This window comes from Aethalodelphis obliquidens, unplaced genomic scaffold, assembly GCF_003676395.1.
Source record: "Aethalodelphis obliquidens isolate GAN/ISIS:26980383/991018 unplaced genomic scaffold, ASM367639v1 scaffold26, whole genome shotgun sequence".
Lineage (NCBI taxonomy): Eukaryota > Metazoa > Chordata > Mammalia > Artiodactyla > Delphinidae > Aethalodelphis > Aethalodelphis obliquidens.
This window is the reverse complement of record NW_020837970.1, coordinates 20,609,393-20,628,715: the sequence shown is the minus strand read 5'-3', so window position 1 is coordinate 20,628,715 and position 19,323 is coordinate 20,609,393. Positions and strand designations below refer to the sequence as shown.

General features: G+C 39.4%; 1 protein-coding gene across 3 annotated transcripts in view; it reads left to right on the top strand.

The window, feature by feature from the left end:
- Positions 1-6,337: 6,337 nt before the first annotated feature.
- Positions 6,338-19,323, top strand: part of EDC3 (enhancer of mRNA decapping 3) — a 52,215-nt gene continuing 39,229 nt past the window's right edge. Inside the window, exons 1-2 of one of the 3 annotated variants that reach the window (XM_027123610.1) lie at positions 6,694-6,817; positions 7,530-7,624. The gene's annotated coding sequence lies outside the window, so the exon portion shown is untranslated. Of the gene's footprint in view, positions 6,541-6,688; positions 6,818-7,529; positions 7,625-19,323 lie in introns of those variants that run through there. The other 2 variants (XM_027123611.1, XM_027123609.1) reach the window with 2 other exon arrangements.

Here is a 19,323-nt window from a genome sequence, read left to right as displayed (position 1 = left end):
CTTTTCATGTGCTTCTTGGCCATCTGTATGTCTTCTTTGGAGAAATGTCTATTTAGGTCTTCTGCCCATTTTTGGATTGGGTTGTTTGTTTCTTTAATATTGAGCTGCATGAGCTGTTTATATATTTTGGAGATTAATCCTTTGTCCATTGATTCGTTTGCAAATATTTTCTCCCATTCTGAGGATTGTCTCTTCATCTTGTTTATGGTTTCCTTTGCTGTGCAAAAGCTTTGAAGTTTCAATAGGTCCCATTTGTCTATTTTTGTTTTTATTTCCATCACTCTAGGAGGTGGATCAAAAAAGATCTTGCTGTGATTTATGTCAAAGAGTGTTCTTCCTATGTTTTCCTCTAAGAGTTTTATAGTGTCCGGTCTTACATTTAGGTCTCTAATCCACTTTGAGTTTATTTTTGTGTATGGTGTTAGGGAGTGTTCTAATTTCATTCTTTTACATGTAGCTGGCCAGTTTTCCCAGCATCACTTGTTGAAGAGACTGTCTTTTCTCCATTGTATATCCTTGCCTCCTTTGTCATAGGTCAGTTGACCGTAGGTGCGTGGGTTTATCTCTGGGCTTTCTATCCTGTTCCATTGATCTATGTTTCTGTTTTTGTGCCAGTACCAGTCTTGATTACTGTAGCTTTATAGAATACTCTGAAGTCAGGGAGTCTAATTCTTCCAGCTCCGTTTTTTCCCCTCAAGACTGCTTTGGCTATTCAGTGTCTTTTTTGTCTCCATACAAATTTTATGATTATTTGTTCTAGTTTCATAAAAAATGCCATTGGTAATTTGATAGGGATTGCATTGAATCTGTACATTGCTTTGGGTAGTATAGTCATTTTCACAATATTGATTCTTCCAATCCAAGAACATGGTATATCTCTCCATCTGTTGGTATCATCATTAATTTCTTTCATCAATGTCTTATAGTTTTCTGCATACAGGTCTTTTGTCTCCCTATGTAGGTTTATTCCTAGGTATTTAATTCTTTTTCTTGCAGTGGTAAATGGGAGTGTTTCCTTAATTTCTCTTTCAGGTTTTTCATCATTAGTGTATGGGAATGCAAGAGATTTCTGTGCATTAATTTTGTATCCTGTAACTTTACCAAATTCATTGATTAGCTCTAGTAGTTTTCTGGTGGCATTTTTAGGATTCTCTATGTATAGTATCATGTCATCTGCAAACAGTGACAACTTTACTTATTCTTTTCTGATTTGGATTCCTCTTATTTCTTTTTCTTCTCTGATTGCTGTGGCTAAAACCTCCAAAACTATGTTGAATAATTGTGGTGATAGTGGACAACCTTGTCTTGTTCCTGATCTTAGAGGAAATGGTTTCAGTTTTTCACCATTGAGAACAAGGTTGGCTGTGGGTTTGTCATATATGGCCTTTATTATGTTGAGGTAAGTTCCCTCTATGCCTACTTTCTGGAGGGTTTTTATCATAAATGGGTGTTGAATTTTGTCAAAAGCTTTTTCTGCATCTATTGAGATGATCATATGGTTTTTCTCCTTCAGTTTGTTAATATGGTTTATCACATTGATTGATTTGCGTATATTGAAGAATCCTTGCATTCCTGGGATAAACCCCACTTGTTCATGTTATCTGATCCTTTTAATGTGTTGTTGGATTCTGTTTGTTAGTATTTTGTTGAGGATTTTTGCATCTATGTTCATAAGTGATATTGGTCTGTAGTTTTCTTTCTTTGTGACATTTTTGTCTGGTTTTGGTATCAGGGTGATGGTGGCCTCGTAGAATGAATTTGGGAGTGTTCCTCCCTCTGCTATATTTTGGAAGAGTTTGAGAAGGATAGGTGTTAGGTCTTCTCTAAATGTTTGATAGAATTCGCCTGTGAAGCCATCCGGTCCTGGGTTTTTGTTTGTTGGAAGATTTTTAATCACAGTCTCAATTTCAGTGCTTGTGATTGGTCTGTTTATATTTTTTATTCCTTCCTGGTTCAGTCTCAGAAGGTTGTGCTTTTCTAAGAATTTGTCCATTTCTTCCAGGTTGTCCATTTTATTGGCATGTAGTTGCTTTTAGTAATCTCTCATGATCCTTTATATTTCTGCAGTGTCAGTTGTTACTTCTCCTTTTTCATTTCTAATTCTATTGATTTGAGTCTTCTCCATTTTTTTCATAATGAGTCTGGCTAATGGTTTATCAACTTTGTTTATCTTCTCAAAGAACCAGCTTTTAGTTTTATTGATCTTTGCTATTGTTTCCTTCATTTCTTTTTCATTTATTTCTGAACTGATCTTTATGATTTCTTTCCTTCTGCTAACTTTGGAGTTTTTTTGTTCTTTCTCTAATTGCTTTAGGTGTAATTGCTTTAGGTTATTTATCTGAGATGTTTCTTGAGGTAGGATTGTATTGCTATAAACTTCCCTCTTAGAACTGTTTTTGCTGCATCCCATAGGTTTTGGTTTGTCGTCTTTTCATTGTCATTTGTTTCTAGGTATTTTTAAATTTCCTCTTTGATTTCTTCAGTGACCTCTTGGTTATTTAGTAGTGTATTGTTTAGCCTCCATGTGTTTGTATTTTTTACAGATTTTTTTCTGTAATTGATATTTAGTCTCATAGCGTTGTTGTTCGAAAAGATACTTGATACGATTTCAATTTTCTTAAATTTACCAAGGCTTGATTTGTGACCCAAATATGATCTATACTGGAGAATGTTCCATGAGCACTTGAGAAGAAAGTGTATTCTGTTGTTTTTGGATGGAATGTCCTTTAAATATCAATTAAGTCCATCTTGTTTAATGTGTCATTTAAAGCTTGTGTTTCCTTATTTATTTTCATTTTGGTTGATCTGTCCGTTGGTGAGAGTGGGGTGTTAAAGTCCCCTACTATGATTGTGTTACTGTCAATTTCCCCTTTTATGGTTGTGAGCATTTGCCTTATGTATTGAGGTGCTCCTATGTTGGGTGCATATTTACAATTGTTATATCGTCTTCTTGGATCATTATGTAGTGTCCTTCTTTGTCTCTTGCAATAGTCTCTATTTTAAAGTCTATTTTGTCTGATATGAGAATTGCTACTCCAGCTTTCTTTTGATTTCCATTTGCATGGAATATCTTTTTCCATACCCTCACTTTCAGTCTGCATGTGTCCCTAGGTCTGAAGTGGGTCTCTTGTAGACAGCATATATACGGGTCTTATTTTTGTATCCATTAGCCAGTCTATGTCTTTTGGTTGGAGCATTTAATCCATTTACATTTAAGTTAATTATCAATATGTATTTCCTATTACCATTTTCTTAATTGTTTTGGGTTTGTTATTGTAGGTCTTTTCCTTCCTTTGTGTTTCCTGCCTAGAGAAGTTCCTTTAGCATTTGTTGTAAAGCTGGTTTGGTGGTGCTGAATTCTCTTAGCTTTTGCTTGTCTGTAAAGGTTTTAATTTCTCCGTTGAATCTGAATGAGATCCTTGCTGGGCAGAGTAATGTTGGTTGTAGGTTTGTCCCTTTCATCACTTTAAATATGTCCTGCCGCTCCCTTCTGGCTTGTAGAGTTCCTGCTGAAAGATCAGCTATTAACCTAATGGGGAGCCCCTTGTGTGTTACTTGTTGTTTTTTCCTTGCTGCTTGTATTTAATTTTTGATAGTTTGATTAATATGTCTTGCCATGTTTCTCCTTGGATTTATCCTGTATGGGACTCTCTGCACTTCCTGGACTTGATTGACTATTTCCTTTCCCATATTAGCAAAGTTTTCAACTATAATCTCTTCAAATATTTTCTCAGTCCCTTTCTTTTTCTGCTTTTCTTCTGGGATCCCTATAATTCGAATGTTGGTGCTTTTAATGTTGTTCCAGATGTCTCTGAGACTGTCCTCAATTCTTTTCATTCTTTTTTCTTTATTCTGCTCTGCAGTAGTTATTTCCACTATTTTATCTTCCAGGTCACTTATCCGTTCTTCTGCCTCGGTTATTCTGCTATTGATTCCTTCTAGAGAACTTTTAATTTCATTTACTGTGTTGTTCATCATTGTTTGTTTGCTCTTTGGTTCTTCTAGGTCCTTGTTAAACGTTTCTTGAATTTTCCCCATTCTATTCCCAAGATTTTGGATCATCTTGACTATCATTACTCTGAATTCTTTTTCAGGTAGAGTGCCTATTTACTCTTCATTTGTTTGGTCTGGTGGATTTTTACCTTGTTCCTTCATCTGCTGTGTGTTTCTCTGTCTTCTCATTTTGCTTAACTTACTGTGTTTGGGGGTCTCCTTTTTGCAGGCTGCAGGTTCGTAGTTCCTGTTGTTTTTGGTGTCTGCACCCAGTGGCTAAGGTTGGTTCAGTGGGTTGTGTAGGCTTCCTGGTGGAGGGAACTAGTGCCTGTGTTCTGATGGATGAGGCTGGATCTTGTCTTTCTGGTCAGCAGGACTGCGTCCGGTGGTGAGTTTTGGGGTGTCTGTGACCTTATTATGATTTTAGGCAACCTCTCTGCTAATGGGTGGGGTTGTGTTCCTGTCTTTCTAGTTGTCTGGCATAAGGTGTCCAGCACTGTAGCTTGCTGGTCCTTGAGTGGAGCTGGGTCTTAGCGTTGAGATGGTGATCTCTGGGAGAGCTTTTGCCTTTTGATATTACTTGGAGCCAGGAGGTCTCTGGTGGACCAATGTCCTGAACTTGGCTCTCCCACCTCAGAGGCACAGGCCTGACACCCGGCCAGAGCACCAAGACCTTGTCAGCCACATGGCTCACAAGAAAAGGGAGAAAAAAAGAAAGAAAGACAGAAAAAGAAAATATAGTTATTAAAATAAAAAATTATTAAAAATTAAAAAGTAATAAAAAAAAAGAAGAGGGCAACCAAACAAATCCACCAATGATAACTGTAAGGCCAACTGGCCCGAGGCAGGGGAACGCAATCAGATACACAGGTTGCATCAGACCGAAACTTTCCGGACCACCCAGTTCCAGAAACTGACCTGGAGACTTTCCACCCGGCCCAGCCTTCCCGCCTTTCGAGGGGCGGGACTAACGGTCCCAAGACTGATGCAGTCGGCACCGGATATTGCCACGATACCCAAAGAGACCACCAAATAAGGAATAACCTGCGCCCTCCCGGATTCACCACACCCCTTTCCCTTCTTCCCCTATAAATTTTGTTCGCGCCCACACCCAGGCGCGACTTCTCTGGCCCCTTTTTCTCGGACCAGTGAACCTCGCCTGGGAGCGTTCCCAAATAAAGCTTGTTTAAGCTCTCCTCCGTTTCTTGGTGCCGTTCCTTACAATAACAAGCGCTAAAAACTGTACTAAAAAAAAAAAGAACCCTAGGACATACGGTAAAAGCAAAGCTATACAGACAAAATCACACAGAGAAGCATACACATACACACTCAGAAAAAGGAAAAAAATATATATCTTTTGGGAAGTCTGAGGTCTTCCACCAGCGTTTAGTAGGTGTTCTGTAGGAGTTGTTCCACATTTAGGTATATTTCTTATGTATTTGTGGGGAGGAAGGTCATCTCCACGTCTTACTCCTCTGCCATCTTGAAGATCTCCAATCTCTCCTGTGAGTTTAAAAAATCATTTGGAGTGGACTATAGAACCATAGAACCAAAGGGAGGCAATAAGAGAATTAACCACCTTTTTTGGCCTACCAATCATGCTCAGGTGCACATTATCTCATTTAAGTTCACAACAAATTTGTTAGCTGTTATCTCCAGAGTTGCACAGCTCGTTTGTAAAATAATAATAACTAAAAAGAAAAGGTAGAGCAAGGATTCAACTCTTGAGTCTGACACACCAGTGGTTCCCAAACCTGGGGTGTGCTAAGAATTGACTGTAAGGAAGCTTTAAAATAATAGATGCCACGCCCTCCCCCCCCACCCACCTACTAAAATGGAATCTCTACTGATGGAGGAAGGGAAGGGAGAGTTCCTGAAAAGAGAAAAAAATTTTAAAGTTCTTAAACTGATTTTGCAGAGCCAGATTTGGAACCACGGCCTTACTCTATGCTGCCTGACGAAGCCGTGGTTCCTAAACCAGGTGTCAGGCTTCAAGATAACCTTGCAACTTGCTTCAAGATAACCTTGCAAACTCAAACTCCAAAATTCCTCATTACACTGTCTTGGCCCTAAACGCCTGCTCTTTTCAAAATCAAGACTACCAAGACTCTAAAATGCCACGGTAAGGAGAGTGGCACTTTCCTGTGTACGGAGTACTGGGGGTGGGGGTGGTGGAATGCAGCCAAGCTCAGACTGGCTGACACTAGGCCAAAAACGAGAGCTGAAGCTGATAAACTTTGAAGACCAACCACGAAGGGAATTTTTTGTTTCCTTTAATCCATCACGGGGGCCTACTAATTGCACCCCACAGCTGCAACTGATCAAGGATGGGGGCCACGTGACCAGGCGCCCTTCACGCTTAAGTCTTCCGCTCTGGTTCGGCTATTAGCCCAAGAGGGACTAGAGGGAAAGCCAGAGCTTTTTATCAAGACTACGCGAGAGAGGGGAGCTCCCCAGGAATCTGAGCCGAGGACGGGGGACAGGACTCCAGCTCGAACCCAGACTCCCCCCGATATAAGAAGGCGGGGAATGCAAAATGGAGAGCAGGTGCGGTTCTGGAAGGCCATAGAGTTGACCCTAGTAGTGCTCTTCCCAAACTCTCAAATTTCTCGGGCGTCCCGCCCCTCAGCGGCCGGCCCTCTGGTTTCCGAGGCGTCGCGCCGGAAGTGACCTCATGGCGGCGGCGTGTGGTCGCGGGCGCTTCCGGCGGCGGCCGCGGCTGTCGGGGTGGATGTGGAGAAGCCCCGTGGTCTCTCGGTCCTGCGGGGTTTCAGGGCCGTGTTGGTGTGGTGTGCGCAGGAGGCGCAGGCCCGGCGGCGTGGAGGTGGGAGCGAGGGGCAGGCGGGTGACTAGTGGGCGCTCGTGGGAGGGGGCTTCCGGGGTTGCCAGGAGGGTTTGCTTTTAGGCTTCGTGGTTCCAGGCCTTGCAGACCTTTTTAGAGGCGGGCACGAGCTGGGGGCCGCTTCGGGTGCGCAGGGGCCCCATTACTAAGGCTTGCCTCCGGGGTATGGTTTGAGGTGGGAGGCCGAGGGGAGCGGGATTTTAAATAGTAGAGGAACTGTGGGAGGTGTGAGGCATTAGCCGCCTATCCTCTTAGTTTAGCCTTGCTGATGGTTCCTGCAGCCCGCCCACTCATTGCTCCCTGCTTCAGTTTCCTTTTGCACAATGAAGTACGGTGGCAGGGAAGAGCGCGAGTGCCACATCCATGACTGATAGCTGGAGGACAGAGGTGAACTGGACTCTGAGAGGGAAGGGTGGCTGAGAAATAATGATACCTGCTAGGGTGCAGCTTCTGCTGAATCCTGGGGACTTCCCCTTGATTGTTTACTGCAGTTCGTGTAAGTCTTAGCTGCTTATTATCGGTAGTCTTTGTGCGATATTAGTTGACTTGATCAGTAATTGACTTGTTGAATGGTTCAAGTTCAAGTGTTTTGGTGTGTGGGAGGCATAGTCTTCACCTGCTTGGCCAGGTGGTTGTCAGTAAACCTCCCAATTCTGGAGCTAGGAGTCTTAACAGTCCTCTCCTGTGGTTACAGGTGAGGAACTCGAGACCCAGAATGGTTTTTGTTCTCTTCCCTAGCCACAGGCTAAACTGATTTCAGTCTGCGATCTGTCTTAATCCCATCAAAACGTAAGTGACTGTCCCTGAGCAGGTCACTGTTTCAACTGGAAACCTCAGATGGATTCTAGGCTTTTTTTAATGAATGGCAGGTAAAGGGTACTGAACACAGAATTCCTATATTTTGGTTTCTCTGTATAAAACGGAGATGGTTACAAATAACATAACGAAAAGATTTTCTTTTTGAATTTCTGAATTTTATTTTATACACCAGGTTCTTATTAGTTATCTATTTTATACATATTAGTGTATGTATGTCAATCCCAGTCTCCCAGTTCATCCCCCGCCCCCCACCCAATAACATAACCTTTTTGATTGCTAAGAAGTTTCTGGTGGCGCTTTCTTGAGGGGTCAGGGCTGTGGGACTAGCAGAGTGTCTCGCAAACTTTTTAACTTGTGACCCACAGTTAATGTATTTTACATGCTGACCCTGTGTGACCCCTGCATGCACAGAGTGTGTACACACACAGGAAACAAAAGTTTACCCTTTCTGTATACGATGCCCTCTGACATTTTCTATTTCATTAAAAGAAAAAACAAGTTGATTGCAACTCGCTAAATTGACTCTGACCTGTAATGGGTCTGACTTCTAAAGACCTGTAGTTTGAAAAACATTGGACTAGAAAATGTTTAATTAAGATTCTTGAGATTCTGTAAGTAATGCAAGGTGGAAAATATGTCATTTTTCTCTTCTTATCAACCAGAGGAGCAGGGTTACTAGAGTTTTTCACCAGAACAACAGAACAGGACATTCATATCGGTATCTCAAAGGAGGGCAGTATCCATAGTGATAATGTGTCAGAATTTTGGCAAGGTGTTTGAGTCTTTTCCGATGACCTGGTGGGTGAGATGGGGGGGGATTTGCCATATAGTGGTAAAATTAGATGACATCATGACTTTGAGCATCTATGTCTGTAGGGATTTGATTTGTGGGCACAACTTACAGCTGGGATTTTGGTGATCAGTGTTGAGGCTCTGTCACTTTCTTTATACAGTGTGTATTTGAAGACTTATCTAGAGAGTGTGCTTATCAATTTGTTGCCTTTATGAAGTGAAGAGAGAAAGTATCATCTGGGTATTCTCAAGATTTGCCCAGTGCAGTCTAATGAAATGGAAGGGTCATCAGAAATTTAAGTAGTTTAAATATTTAATTTTAAATAGTTTAGGATGTAAATTCTTTTTTTTTCTTTTTAAAATTTATTTATTTATGGCTGCGTTGGGTCTTTGTTGCTGTGCACGGGCTTTCTCTAGTTGTGGCGAGTGGGGGCTACTCTTCGTTGTGGTGTGTGGGCTTCTCATTGTGGTGGCTTCTCATTGTGGAGCATGGGCTCTAGGCACGCGGGCTTCAGTAGTTATGACACATGGACTCAGTAGTTGTGGCTTGCAGGCTCTAGAGTGCAGGCTCATTAGTTGTGGCGTACAGGCTTAGTGCTCTGTGGCATGTGGGATCTTCCCGGACCAGAGATCGAACCCAGCGTTGGCAGGCAGATTCTTAACCACTGTGCCACCAGTGAAGTCCCTAGGATGTAATTTCTGACAGGTTGTAAATATTGACTTTTAAAAAATAAATAAAAGTTTCTAAATGTAATAGCAAGTTGATGTTTTTAAAATATACAGATATATTTATTTTTTAAAATATTTATTTATTTGGCTGTGCTGGGTCTTAGTTGCGGCACGCAGGATCTTTATTGCGGCATGCATGATCTTTAGTTGTGGTGTGCGGGCTCTTGGTTGTGGCATGCGGGATCTAGTTCCCTGACCAGGGATCGAACCCGGGCCCCGTGCATTGGGAGCGTGGAGTCTTAACCACTGGACCACCAGGGAAGTCCTCAGATAACCTTTTTTTATATTAAAAAAGCCCTCTAGAATATGGATATGTATAAATGGTGTCTTACATTACTTGATTTTCAGATGTTAAGCCAATCTTGTGTTCCTGGAATGAATCCCATTGAGTCGTGGTGTATAATACTTTTTATATGTTGCTAAATTCAATTTGCTAGTATTAAGAATTTTTGTTGCATAGCACAGGGATATCAGCTCGGTGCTTTGTGACCGCCTGGAGGGGTGGGATAGGGAGGGTGGGAGGGAGGAAGATGCAAGAGGGAAAAGATATGGGAACATATGTATATGTATAACTGATTCACTTTGTTATAAAGCAGAAACTAACACACCATTGTAAAGCAATTATACCCCAATAAAGATGTTAAAAAAAAAAGAAGAATTTTTGTGAACATCTCTATGTTCATGAGGGATATTGGTCTGAAGTTTCCTTTTCTTATGATATCTTTGGCTGGCCTTAGTATTAGAGTAAAATTACCCTCATAAAGTGAGTTGGGCAATGTTCCTCTTCTTCTATTTTCTAAAAGTTTATGTAGAATTGTTAATTATTTCTTTCTATGTGTTTTATAGAATTTACCAGTGAAGTCCTCTGGGCCTGGGCTTTTCTTTGTAGGAAGATTTGGAATTACTAAATCAGTGTCTTTACTTGGTATAGGTCTATCTGGATTTTCTATTACTTTTTGAGTCAGTTTTGGTAATTGTATCCTTCTGGGAATGTCCATTTCATATTTTTCCTTTTCCTTTTTGAACTTGTATCCATTCTATTTATCCCACAGAATTTTATCCTAAAACAGGAGTCAGCAAAGTTTTTCTGCAAAGGACCTGGTGGTAGGCTTTGTGGGCCATGTGATCTCTGTCAGTACTACTAAGTTCTCCCATTGTAGTGCAAAAACAGCCACAGACCATAAGCAGACAGCTGTGCGTGGTTGTGTTCCAATACAACTTTATTGGTAGTGGGCCAGATTTGGTACGTGGGCCGTAGTTTTCTGACCCCTGTTTTAAAATGATAAATTTTATGCCTGAAAACCTTATTTGATAATCCAGTTATCTAGGCAGATCAGGTTTATGAAACAGTAAGGTGGAAATGGATTCCCTTGCTTGCATATCTTTGTGTATCCCTAAGGATATGTGTATTCCAATTTGTAGTTTTGTTCAGGTGTGATGGGAGGGGCCCTCACAGTATGATTTTCTAGGACCATAACTCGAATCCCCTATCTGGCCAGTATTCTTTCTGTGAAAAGGAGGTATCTGAGGGACTTCCCTTGGTGGTCCAGTGGTTAAGACTCTAAGCTTCCACTGCAGGGGGCACAGGTTTGATCCCTGGTCAGGGAACTAAGATGCTGCATGCTGCGCCCCCCCAAAAAAAACCAGACATTTGAAATAAAATTTGCTGTATCGTAGAAATTGTACAGATTATCTCATTTAATCTTCACAATGGTTCTGTGAGGTGGTGGTATAATTGGCATACAGTTGACTCTTGAACTATTGGGCCACCAACCCTCTGCAAAGTTGAAAATTCGAGTATAATCTATAGTTGGCCCTCCATATACCTGGTTCTTCTGTATCTGCGGTTCTGCATCTTAGATTCAACCAACCGCCCATCGTGTAGTACTGTAGTATTTAGTAAAGAAAATTGGCGTTTAAGTGGCCTTGTGCTATTCAAGCCCATGTTGTTCAGGGTCAACTGTAATTCCCATTTTATAGTTGAGACGATTGAGACTCAGATGAGGATAATTTGCTTGTAATTCTGGCCTGTAATGTCTGACTTCAGAAGTCCGTGCCCTTTTCACTATGTTGCCTTTTGTGGAAGATAGGGGCCTAGTACTAGGGTTGTACTAGATGTTTTCTTTTAAGATCTCTGCCATTCCCAAGCTTTTGATTCTACAAACACCTTTCTACATAGATGTGTGGAAAAATACCTAGTTTTTCAGAAATCCGTAACTAACCACTCATCCGTAACTGTTGATTTAATTGTCCTTAGCAGACCAAGGGATTGCTTCTTGGATCTGAGTGCTGTGAGTTGTGTGTGATGTGGCAGATGAGATGGAAGTTTGTAGGTCTGTTATTGGCAAGTTGTCTTTGAATCATTTTGGCAACTACCTCAGTTGCATAATGGGTGGAAGACCGTTTAGGTCTACCTGACTTATATTATCTAAAGACTTCTTACAAGAGAAATGATTCAGTAAAGTCTCATAGTGTGGCATTAGGTAGTCTGGAAATCCTGATAGCATTTGAGCAAAATCATCCCATATCTACTTCTGTGTGTGGTATGCCCAGCATAAATGGGTACATTTGTCCACCACAAAGACATATACAAAAATGTTTAATTTTTTGTTCATAGTGGCCCCCAAACTGGAAATAATCCAACTGTCTATCAGCAGTAGAATGGATAAATATACTGAGGCATAGTTATATAATAGAATACTACATGGTGATGAATCTCACAGATGTAATATTGAGCAAAAGAATCCAGACACTTTAAAAGAGAACCTTTATGATTCCATTTGTATGAAGTTCAAAAACAGGCTAAATGAATCTTTTGTGGTAGATATCAGAATAATGGCTGCCTTTGTGGGAACACAGTGGAATCTTCTGGAGTGTTCAAAATATTGTGTCTTGATTGAGTGGTGGTTATTTGGGTAAATTAATACATAAAAATTCATTGAGCTGTAAACTTAAAATATGTAGACTTACTATCTGTGTAATACCATGATAGAAAAGTAGAAGATAAAAAACTAAGATTGGTCTGCTTGGGAATTCCCTGGTGGTCCAGTGGTTAGGACTCTGCACTTTAACTGCTGAGGGCGAGGGTTCGATCACTGGTCCGGTCACTAAAAATCCGCAAGCCACGCAGTGTGTCCAAAAAAAGAAAAAGATTGGTCTGTTTGTAGCTCCTAGATCATCTTCAGTGGTAGCTCTTCTTTTGACATGAAGGTGTTAGCCCTGTAATTGATGAAGCCTCCTTGCTTAGTGTGTTCATCTGATTAGAAACCCAGATGTTGGCATTCCACTTGTTTTATTTATTTGTTTATTTATTCAATTAATTTTTGGCTGTGTTGGGTCTTCACTGCTGAATGCGGGCCTTCTCTAGCTGTGGCAAGCAGGAGCCACTCTTTGCTGCGGTGTGCGAGCTTCTCATTGCGGTGGCCTCTCCCGTTGTGGAGTATGGGCTCTAGGCATGCAAGCTCAGTAGTTGTGGCGCACGGGCCTAGTAGCTCCGTGGCACGTGGGATCTTCCCAGACCAGGGCTCAAACCTGTGTCCCCTGTGTTGGCAGGCGGATTCCCAACCACTGCGCCACCAGGGAAGCCCCTCCACTTGTTTTAGATTTACTGTTTTCATTTAATAAAGGAATTTTCTTTAAAACTATTAAAATTCTATTTAGTTATTATTAACATAATATAAACTTGAATGTTTAATATCAGTGTCTTGAAGATATATGTTGAATGAAGAAGTAAAAAGTCTTTTCACATCTGATTAATTTCTGGTATTTCTAAAATTCTTATTACAGCTCTTCATTCTGCATCTATCTAAAATAAGCATCAGGGACTTCCCTGGCGGTCCAGTGGTTAAGAATCCGCACTTCCACTGCAGCGGGCACGGGTTTGATCCCTGGTGGGGGAACTAAGATCTGGCATGCTGTGAGGTGCGGCCAAAAAAAAGAAAAAGGCAAAAATAAAAATAAGCATCAGAGTAGGATTATGATGGAGTATAAATGATAGGAAAGGAGCTCCATACTTTTGTGACATTAAGTAGACAAAGGCCAATCAGGAAGGGGAAAATAAGCATAAAACGTGTTTTATGTGCCTTTTACCATCATCAGTGTTGAAATTGTGTTGCATTAGAAGTTCACCTGATCTCTTAAATTCTTTGAGATATATTGATAGCTGTTGCAAGTCAGTGATGGGTATGTGGGGATCATTATGCTGTTCTGTCTATGTTTGGATATGTTTGAAATTTTCTATAATAAAATGTAAAAAAAAATTTATGGATGAGCCTGCTAATGCATTGTTTCTTTTATTTTCTGTTCTGTCAGCACAGTTTTGTGATACTTGCTCAGTTAAATACTAGAGAACTACCTGAGTTTGTCTTTAGGTTTTTGTATTTCTAATGAGACATACTTTTTTTTTTAACCACAGGAGTGCCTTTTTTGCTCCTTTAAATAAATATATATATATATATATAGCTATTTTTCCTTTTTTAGACTCTGTTTTATGTAGGTATATTTCTGAAATTAATATTTGAAAACTGTTTAAAATGCTATTCTATTTCTTTTCTATTTTTCATGGGAAACACTAAGCCAGTGTTTCATTTTATATTAGTGTTGTATGTTATGTTTATATACCCATCTGCTGTTTGCTGACTTCCTTCTGTGTGTAGGGCAGTGTTAAATTTCATATCTTACATAGGATTTTGCATAAGATATGCTTAGGGATATTGTATTTTTAGAACCATTTCCAAGGAGAGCCAAGGCATTTAAATCTAGAGTATTTAGATACTCTAGATTTTGAGTGATTAACCTCTGTCAGATTTATTATATCTAATTCATTCATTGATTGGATTAATATTTATTGATAGGCAGAACAAAACAGACAAGGTCCCTTGCCCTGGTGGAGCTTACATTCTAGTGGGGTAACACATGCAACATAAACAAATAAGATAATTCATATGGTGAGTCATTTTGGAATCATAATAAAGTGTTGGAGAGTGATGGGGAGTAGCTGCATTAAATTGGATAGCCAGGGAGGCCTCTTTGGGGTGGTGACATTTTAGCAGATACCAGAAAGAAAAGATAGAACTAGCTGTTCACAGAGCTGGGGCAAGAGTGTTCTGAGAATACCTGGTGCAAAGTTTTGGAGGGAACAAACTTGATATGTTTGAGGAAGAGTAAGAAGGTTAGTGTGTCTGGAGAACAGGGGGAAGGGAGTGTTGAGAGATGAAGCTGTCTGTAGAGGTTAGCAGAAATCAGATCATGTAGGGCCTACAGTCCATGGAAAGGAAGTTATTAAGCAGAATCATGACAAGTGATTTACATTTTAAAATTTGCTCTGGCTGCTTTGTAGAGAAAGAATTGGAGGGGCAGAAGTGGAAGCAGAGATACTAGTTAGAGGTTTCCTGTAATTACGAGATGATGGTGACTTGGACTAGGAAGTTGGTAGTGGAGCTGGAAAGAAATATACCTATCTTTGAGGTGGTGACAATAGGATTTGTTGATGAATTGAAAGTATGGGATGAAGGACAAGAAAGGAATCAAGGATGACTTCTGACTCTTTTTTTTTCTTTTTTTGCCTAAGCAGTGTAGTGGATATTGGTGCCATTTATTAAGATGGGAAAAGCTTGGGAAGGAACAAATTGGGGGATGTTGAGTGTGGGGCTAAAGAAATCAAAAATTCTATTTTGGGCATTTATGAGATGCCTGACAGACATCTTTGTAGGAACTGTCCAGTGTGTGAGTTTTCATCTTCACGTTTATGGAAAACCTTGCTAGGAAGTTAATCTTATTGGAGGAATGGCTAAATATTCTGTGGCATTATATAGTGCTTATGTTGGCTACATATACTTTTCCTCCTTTTTTATTGAGATATGGTTTACATACAATAAAAATGCACAGACGTTAAATGCCCAATTCAGTGAGTTTTGATAGATGTGTACATCCTTGTAACTACTGCATCAGTAAAAACATAGAACATTTTCATTTCAGGAGGCACAGAAAGAGGCCTCTGTGCCTCTTTCTAGTCAGTTTTCCACCCTATAGGCAAACACGTTTGATTTTTCTCACTATAAAGTAGTGCATCTTGTAGAAATTCTTATAAATAGACTCATATAAATGTATCTGTATGACTTCTTTCAGTTTTTGAAAATCATCTATGTTGTAGCATAAGTAATTTGTTCCTTTTTATTGTCCAGTAGTGTTCTGTTGTATAATTACACCATCATTTGTTTCCTCTCTTCTCCTTGTTTCCAGTTTTCGGATATTGTGATAATGTACTTTGTACATGTGTGTACAAGTCTTTTTGTGAATATATGTTTTTATTTCTCCTGTGTAAATCCTAGCAATGAAGTTTTGGATCATAGGTGTGTGTTTAATATTGTAAAAAACTGCCAAACTTTTCCAAAGTGCTTGTATCATTTTACATGATCAGCAATGTCAGAGAGTTCCAGTTGCTTCACATTGTCATACACATTTGGTGCTTTCAATTTTGATCCATACTAGTGGGTGTAGTATCCTCTGTTGGTTTTTTCCCAATTTAATTTTTTTTTTATTGTGGTGAAGTATACATAAAATTTATCATTTTAACCATTTTTAAGTGTACAGTTCAGTGACATTAGGTGCACTCACATTGTTATGCAACCATCACCATCATCTATCTCTAGAACTTTTTCATCATACCTAACTGAAACTCTGTTCCCATTAAATAGTAACACCCCGTTTCCTGCTCCCCCAACCCCTGGCAAACACTGTTCTACTTTCTGTCTCTGTGAGTTTGACTATTCTAAATTCTTCATATAAGTGGAATCATACAAGATTTGTCCTTTTGTGTCTTATTTCACTTAGTATAATGTCTTCAAGGTTTATCTGTGTTGTAACATATATCAGAACTAACTTCCTTTTTAAGACTGAATGATATTCCATTTTACGTGTATAGCGTGTTTTGTTTATCCATTCATCCATCATGGATGTTTGGGGTGTGTCGTGTGTGTGTGTGTGTGTGTGTGTGTGTGTGTGTGTGTGTGTGTGTGTGTTTAATATTTATTTATTTGGCTGCACCAGGTCTTAGTTGTGGCACGCGGGATCTTCATTGCCACGTGCGGGATCTTTAGTTGTGGCTTACGGGATCTTTAGTTGCGGTGTGCGGGAGATCTAGTTTCCTGACCAGGGATCGAACCCAGGTTCCCTGCATTGGGAACACGGAGTCTTAACCACTGGACCAGGGAAGTCCCTCATTGTATTTTAATTTACATTTCTCTGATAATTAATGATAATTGAACAGCTTTTCATATGTTTATTGGCTATTCATATCACTTCTTTTGCCTACTTTTAAAAAAATGTGGTGTTTCCTTTTTATTCCTGATTTGTAAGCATTCCTTATATATTCTGGATACAAGTTCTTTATCAGATATATCTATTGTGAATATGTTCTCCTTGACTGTGACTTACCTTTTCTTTTTTTCTTTTCTTGTTTTGGGGTGATTGTAACAGAAGAGGGCAGAAACATCTTTTTGCCATCATAAATTTGAGAGTTTTCTTGAAATGCTTGGCTGCCAGGGAGGTAGCCTTCATTGGAATGATTTTGAGATGGGGCTAGATTATATGGAATACCTTCCTAAAGATTTTATTACAGTACCTTTGTTTTAAATTTATGACTGTCTTAACCCATCCAGAGAATGATTTGGTTTGGGAAAAATTGGAAAATAATTTGGTTTGAAAAAAAGAGTTTTCTGCTCTGGAGTATTGTAACGAAAGCTAGGTGGCTTTACCTTTTGACTGACTGAGGCTCTATCCTGAGAAAATTATTTAAGACAAGCACTGAATGAAATTGATCATTGCTGCACTAACTATAATTGTGAAAAATGAAATTATCTAAATGCCCATTGAGAAAAAAACTGTGATATGTGAATGCAGTGGAATATGTACAGCATGGAAAATATGCCATTGTACTAAGAAGCTGCCTTTATGCTCTGGTTACAAGTATGTAAAATATCCATTATAATCTCTCTGTTGTAAATTCCCCATCTGTAAAATGGGATAGTAAGGTAGCTGCCTCGTAGTGTTGTCATGATGATTGAAGGAAAGAATGCCCCTAAAGTTTTAGCTCGTTCCTGAGACATAGTAAGTGTGCAAAAAATGCTAGCTGCTGCTGATGTTACACAATATGATGGTATGTGTATAAAGGCTGTGGGATTATGTGTGTTCCATTCACCTTTTGTTTTCTTAATGGTGATTCCCCCCCCTTTCTGTTACCTACTATATTAAATCATCACCAAATTTAAACCATCACCTATATAGGTTTTTTTTTTTTTTTTAATTTTTTTGCGGTACATGGGCCTCTCACTGTTGTGGCCTCTCCCATTGCAGAGCAAGGCTCCGGATGCGCAGGCTCATCATCCATGGCTCATGGGCCCAGCCGCTCCGTGGCATGTGGGATCTTCCCAGACCGGGGCACGAACCCGTATCCCCCGCATCGGCAGGTGGACTCTCAACCACTGCGCCACCAGGGAAGCCCCCTATATAGGTTTTGAATCTGTCATCATCTTTCCATCTTCATTGCTTCTGCCTATGCCAGCTTACCACCATCTCTTAAATGGGCTGCTCTAGTTGCCTCCCAGCTGGTCTCCTGCATCTTTTTTATACCTCTTCCAACTTGTATTCTTTAATGATGACTTTTGATGAGCAAGACTTTAAAATTGTGATGAAATCTAATTCATCAGATTTTTTCTTTTATGATTAGTACTTATTTGTGTTTTGGCTAAAGAAATCTTTCTCTGCCCTAAGGTCACTAAAATATTCTATTTTTTGTTTTCCCAGTAGCTTTAGTTTTAGCTTTTATGTTTAGATAGTTTATTTCAAATTAATATTTTTGTATCTATGTGGGATAAGACTAGACCGTTATTTTTTTCTCATATCCAGTTGTTCTAGCACCGTTTACTGAAAAATACTTTTCGATTTTTCCATTGATTTATCTTGGTACCTTGATCAGAAGTCAGTTGACCATGTGTGTGTAGGTCTGTTTCTGGACTCTGTTCTGTTGATCTAGTTGTCTATCCTCGCACCAATACCACACTGATTTTCTATAGCTTTATAGTAAAACTTGAAAGAAGATAGTGTAAAACAACTACCTCTGTTTTTCTTTTATATGATTATTTTGGCTACTCTAAGTATTTTGCACTTCCATATAGATTTTAGGACCAGTTTTTCAGTTTCTCCAAAAAGGCCAGCTGGGATTTTTATTAATATTCGTATTTGATCCACAGATCAACTTGGGGAGAATTGACAACTTTAAGCTCTTCAGTCTGTGAATGTGGTACATCTCTCCATTTATTTAGATCTTCTTTTAATTTTTCTCAGCAGTCTTTCAGTTTTTATCATAGAGGTCCTGCCCATTTTTCATTAGATTTATTCCTAAGTATTTTGGTTTTTAATACTATTATAAATAGTATTTTAAAATTTCATTTTCAATTGTTTGTTGCTATTATATAAAATACCGTTGTTTATTTTATATTGAGCATGTATCCTGTGATCTTGCTAAAGTCATACTAGTAGGATTTTGGGGGGGTACATTACTTAGGGTTTTCTACATGCACAGTCAATAATACAGCTTACAAATAAAGATAACTTTACATCTTCCTTTCCAATATTTATGCTTTTTGTTTCTTTTTCTTTTTTTATTTCACTGGCTAGGACCTGAATATAGTGTTGAATAAGAAGCAGAAGTGGCGAGAGTGGACATTCTTGCCTTGTCCCAGTCTTGCGGGGGAAAGAATTCATTGTTTCACCATTAGTATGATGTTAGCTTTAATTGTTTTGTAGATGCCACTGCCCCTTTTTATATCATGGATGGATGTTGAATTTTGTCAGATTATCTTTCTACATGTATTGACATGACCATCCATGATTTCCCATTTACTTTGTTAATGTGGTAGAAGATGCTGATTTTTTAAAAAAATTGACCTTTTTATTTGAGGTAACTGTAGATTCATATGCACTTGTAAGAAATAATAGAAATTCCATATACCCTACCTGTTTTTCCCCATTGGTGACGTCTTGCAAAACTATAGTACAATATCACTACCAGGATATTGACATTGATATGGTCAAATATAGAATGTTTCCATTACTACAAGGATCCCTCATGTTGCTCATTTATAGTCATC